At 44.0% G+C, this 4,847-nt stretch overlaps 1 pseudogene; it reads right to left on the reverse strand.

The window, feature by feature from the left end:
* Positions 1-3,915: 3,915 nt before the first annotated feature.
* On the reverse strand, positions 3,916-4,012 carry LOC128587083 (uncharacterized; annotated as a pseudogene).
* Positions 4,013-4,847: the final 835 nt, after the last annotated feature.

Genomic DNA, 4,847 nt, shown 5'->3' on the forward strand with positions numbered 1-4,847 from the left:
TTTGGAAGATGGAGCTGAGAAATTCATGCAGAGCACACACAGGAGATTTAAAAAAAAAATCCTGAAAGGTCAATTATGCAAACTGGGAAAAGTTTTGAGAAGTTCTAAGAGGAGGGTAAAAGGAAAGGATTAGAGCACCTAGTGAATAAGGCTGAAGAGATAATGATCAAGAATTCTTCAGAGGCCGGCCGGGGTGTGGTGACTTACACCTGTAATCCTAGCTCTCTGGGAAGCAGGGAGGCTCACTTGAGGTCTGGAGTTTGAGACTAGCCTACTAAAAATAGAAAAAATAGCCAGGCATGGTGGCAGGTTCATGTAGTCCCAGCTACTTGGGAGGCTGAGGCTGGAGGATTGCTTGAGTCCAGGAATTTGAGGTTGTGAGCTATGACTCCTCTAGTCAGGATGGCAGAAGGAGACTCTGTCTCAAAAAACAAAAAACCCGGGCGGTGCCTGTGGCTCAGTTGGTAAGGCACCGGCCCCATATACCGAGGGTGGCGGGTTCAAACCCGGCCCCGGCTGAACTGCAACCAAAAAATAGCCGGGCGTTGTGGCGGGCGCCTGTAGTCCCAGCTACTCGGGAGGCTGAGGCAAGAGAATCGCTTAAGCCCAGGAGTTGGAGGTTGCTGTGAGCTGTGTGACGCCACGGCACTCTACCGAGGGCCATAAAGTGAGACTCTGTCTCTACAAAAAAAAAAACAAAACCTCCAGAATCCTCAGACAGAAAGTGCCCATTCAATGCTGAGCAGAATTCATAATCAATTCACATCTATACATGGTTTTCTAAGCCTGGTGCACTGGTTCATGCCTGTAATCCTAGCACTCTGGGAGGCTGAGGGGGGAGGATAACTTGAGCTCAGGAGTAAGAGACCAGCCTGAGCAAAAGTGATGCAGATTTTTTACTAAAAATAGAAAAAATCAGTCTGGCCTTGTAGCAGGCACCTGAAATTCTAGCTACCTGGGGAGCTGAGACAGGAGGATCACTTAAACCCAAGAGTTTAGGGTTGCTGTGAGCTAGGCTGACACCATGGTACTGTAGCCTAGGCAACAGAGTGAGACTCTGTCTTTAAAAAAAAAAAAAATACATGCTTTTCTAAATCTGCAGAACATCAAGAATAACAAGAAAATCTTTTTTTTTTTTTTATAACAAGAAAATCTTAACAGCTATCGGGGGGGGGGAAGATTTCAGTAAAATCTTCAGTAAAAAGATATAGTAAAGTCTGAACTTGGAGCTAGATGAAATAGCTGGAAAAGATTTTGAATTGCATACCACTGAGATGGGGGATGGTTGCATTACAATAACCGAGGACATTAGGGGCATTATTTATATAGAGGAAAAAAGTACATGGACACACAGGGAATCCAGTGATCTCCATTATTTGGTGTGTCCAGAAAAGCACTCCCTTCTGAACAGCGTCTGTGCCAGCTGTAACCACATGATTCATATGTATGCCCATTCTCTCCCAAATCATGTTCCAGATGCTGTTTATTAGCTCAGGGAAGGATACTTGACCTAAGGTGACCAATCACAATAGCTCACTCCCAGGCATCAGTTGATTGACCAGGTTGGGTCAATCAGAGCCCTTCTCTGAGAGTTTTGACCTTGAGACTAGAGACAGCAGATTTTTGCTCAATGGAGGTGAAGTTGTGAGAGGTGAGTCATAAACTCTCTTCTGTCTTGTTGATAATGCCAGCCTGAGAGAGAACACGGTTGACCCATGGAGAGAAACAAAGGTGACAGGCAGAGTGAGTCTTGTCATTGTGTAAGAATTTCTTCCTGGCTGTCTCTCTGTTCTGGGTTTTAGTGAAGCTCCCCTAAATCCGCCCCCCTTAACCAAACTTGTAAAAATTTAAATTCTATTATTTTCAGCCGATGAAGCTTAGTTAATGGATTGGTAAGATTAATATTTCGTTCTTCTTTAATGTTTTGCTTGTTTTCTTTGGGGAAATATTTTTTGCTTATTTATCTATAGGATCTTCTGTGGTTTTGTTTGTTTGTTTTACATGTGCAATATTCCTAAACCAAATTTCTGTTCTCCTGATCCCAATCCTCTTTCTCTTTTCCTTTTCTCAGCTAATGCCTTCCCTATCAGTCGGTCACTATGAAAGTTTTGAGACAGACTGTGTTATGGTCCCTTATTTCACTTTCAGGAAACACAATCAACAGCATCCTTTCTGATTCACCTGGGTGAGTGTCAACTTGCTCCACTTATGGGTGTTGCTGGAAGGGCCTCATTTAACAATGGTAAGCCCACCCATTGACAGGGCTGTGGGCGACACTCTCACTGGCTGCTGAATATAAATTGGTACAACTTTCCTGGTGGGAAATTTGGAAATGTATTTCAATGCTCTTAATGATATTTATATCTTTTGCCTAGTAATTGTACCTTATGAATAAGGAGGAGGGGAAATCAAAGATAAGAACAAAGATTTTTTTTTAAATGAGGACATTGCAATAATATGTTTTAAAATAACATTTATTTATTTTATTTTTCTGAGACAGAGTCTCACTCTATTGCCCTGTAAGTATCATGGGGTTGTCATAGCTCACAGCAACCTCAAATTTTTGGGCTCAAGTGATCTTCTTGCCTCCGTCTCCCAAGTAGCTGGGACTATAGGTGTGCACCACATGCCTGGCTATTTTTTTCTATTTTTAATAAAGATGGGGTCTTGCTCTTGCTCAGGTTGGTCTTGAACTCTTGAGCTCAAGCAATCTACCTGTCTTGGCCTCCCAGAGTTCTAGGATTACAGGCATGAGCCACTGTGCCCAGCCAAAATAATATATAATGGAATGGAATGTTGCTTAAAAACCACATTAAATATAAGAAAGGATATGAAACATATATACAGTATGATTCTCATTTCATTAAAAATGTGTGTAAAATTTGGGCAGTGCCTGTGGCTCAGTCAGTAAGGCGCTGGCCCCATATGCCGAGGGTGGCGGGTTCAAACCCGGCCCCGGCCAAACTGCAACCAAAAAATAGCCGGGCATTGTGGTGGGTGCCTGTAGTCCCAGCTACTCGGGAGGCTGAGGCAAGGGAATCGCTTAAGCCCAGGAGTTGGAGGTTGCTGTGAGCTATGTGAGGCCACAGCACTCTACTGAGGGCCATAAAGTGAGACTCTGTCTCTACAAAAAAAAAAAAAAAAAGTGTGTAAAATTTGATAATTATTCAAAATTAATATAATCCATAGCTTTAAATGACTAAACCTATTCTTCATTCTCAAACCGATCACTGTTCTTTACTCCTGAGGATCAGGTGGGTAAGATTAGGAAGTGACAGCCTCATGGCCATTTGGGACTTTCTTCAGTTCAGTCTACAGAGTGTGGTATGATTTTCAACATCTCCATATTATGCTTTTTGTGACAATATAGATCCCCGGCCCTGCTCCAAATGCTGTTTTCCATTATTTTCATAACAATACAACCTCATACTTAACACAATTTAATTTTTATCTCCACACAGATCATGTTCTAGTGGGATTTTACTGTATTTGTATATCTACATAGTAAAAATAAGTAAGCCAAACACTAAAAAGTTCCATCTGTGTGATGGAAGTTTGTTGACTTTAATATTCTGCTATATTTTTAAATAATTTTGTAAATGTAATAGCTGATGGCTGCTGAGCATTCTGATATATTGGTACATTCTAAGTTCTTGAATCAAACCCCTATTCTTAAACATTTAGATAGCTTGCCATTTCCCCTGTTGTAAGTGACGCTGTGGTGAACATCTTGGCATCCACATCTCTGTGCCAGCAGGACCCTAAAGAATTATACAGATATAAAGCAAAAAGATTATGCCTTCTCTTTCTCCCTTGGTAGGGGAGAGCAGACATTTCTAGAAGCAACCATGAGATGAGATATAATCTGATAAATGCCTTATCAGAGGAGAGGAAAAAATGGACTTTTTTTTGTTACATCAGATGGGTAATGTGCCAATATCATGACAAGTCTGAAGGAAGCATATCTCACACAGGTGCATGAAAACCTGATCATCATGAACTACAAAAAGATGCAAAAGATAGATTTCAATCCAGGCAGGAAGCGGACTTCTTAGAAGAGGACTGCCTGGAAGAGGGGGCATTTGAGCCAGGCTCCTCCCACAGAGAGCTGGGAAGAGGGAGCTTATCTCCCTAATAGCCACAGGAAGTCATCTCAGTGAGCTGCTCCCATGGCTCCTGAGAGCTGGGAAATAATCTTCACCCCAGAGCCCAAGAATTTGCAGCCCCAGCCTCAGACCCTCTTGGGAACATGGCAGCTCTCATTAGGGCAGGAGCATCATTTCTTCTCTACAGAAGCCTGAGCATTGTGCAAACTCCTTCTCGCTCCATCAGAATCCCCTCCCCCATCAGTGCCCCTGGGAAAGCCCCGTGCCTCCCTCCCTCTGCCCCCAAGGAGCAGGATAGAGAGGCTATGCCTTGACAGTCCAGAGACGGGCAGGTCCACAGGCTCTCATTCCTGCCGGCTGTCAGAATCTTCTGCCAAACCCCAGCTCCTGGGGTTAAAGGAATGTTGAGCAATCTCTGGAATTTTTCAGTGAAAAGTAAGTACTTTTGAATTCCATTCAGGCCTCCTGAGTAGGGCAGCTGCCTGCAGCCTGAGGCTGGAGCCTGCAGCAGCACCCTGAGTCTTCCTGAGCAGGCACGGGGAGGACGTGTGGGGGTGGGGTGGGGGTGGCTTTTCAGTATTTGTTTTCTCCTCCTGCTGGCAAGGCTGTAGGAGGCTATTACAATGAGGTCATGGGGCCCTGCCCCTCTGCGTCCATGGGTGGCTGAGCAGCCAGGAACTTTTGGGTGTGCTGGGGGATGGGGAGGGTCAGAAGGACTAGAGTGAAGCCCTCCCTGTGCCT

Source organism: Nycticebus coucang, chromosome 5 (genome assembly GCF_027406575.1).
Source record: "Nycticebus coucang isolate mNycCou1 chromosome 5, mNycCou1.pri, whole genome shotgun sequence".
Taxonomy (NCBI): Eukaryota; Metazoa; Chordata; class Mammalia; order Primates; family Lorisidae; genus Nycticebus; species Nycticebus coucang.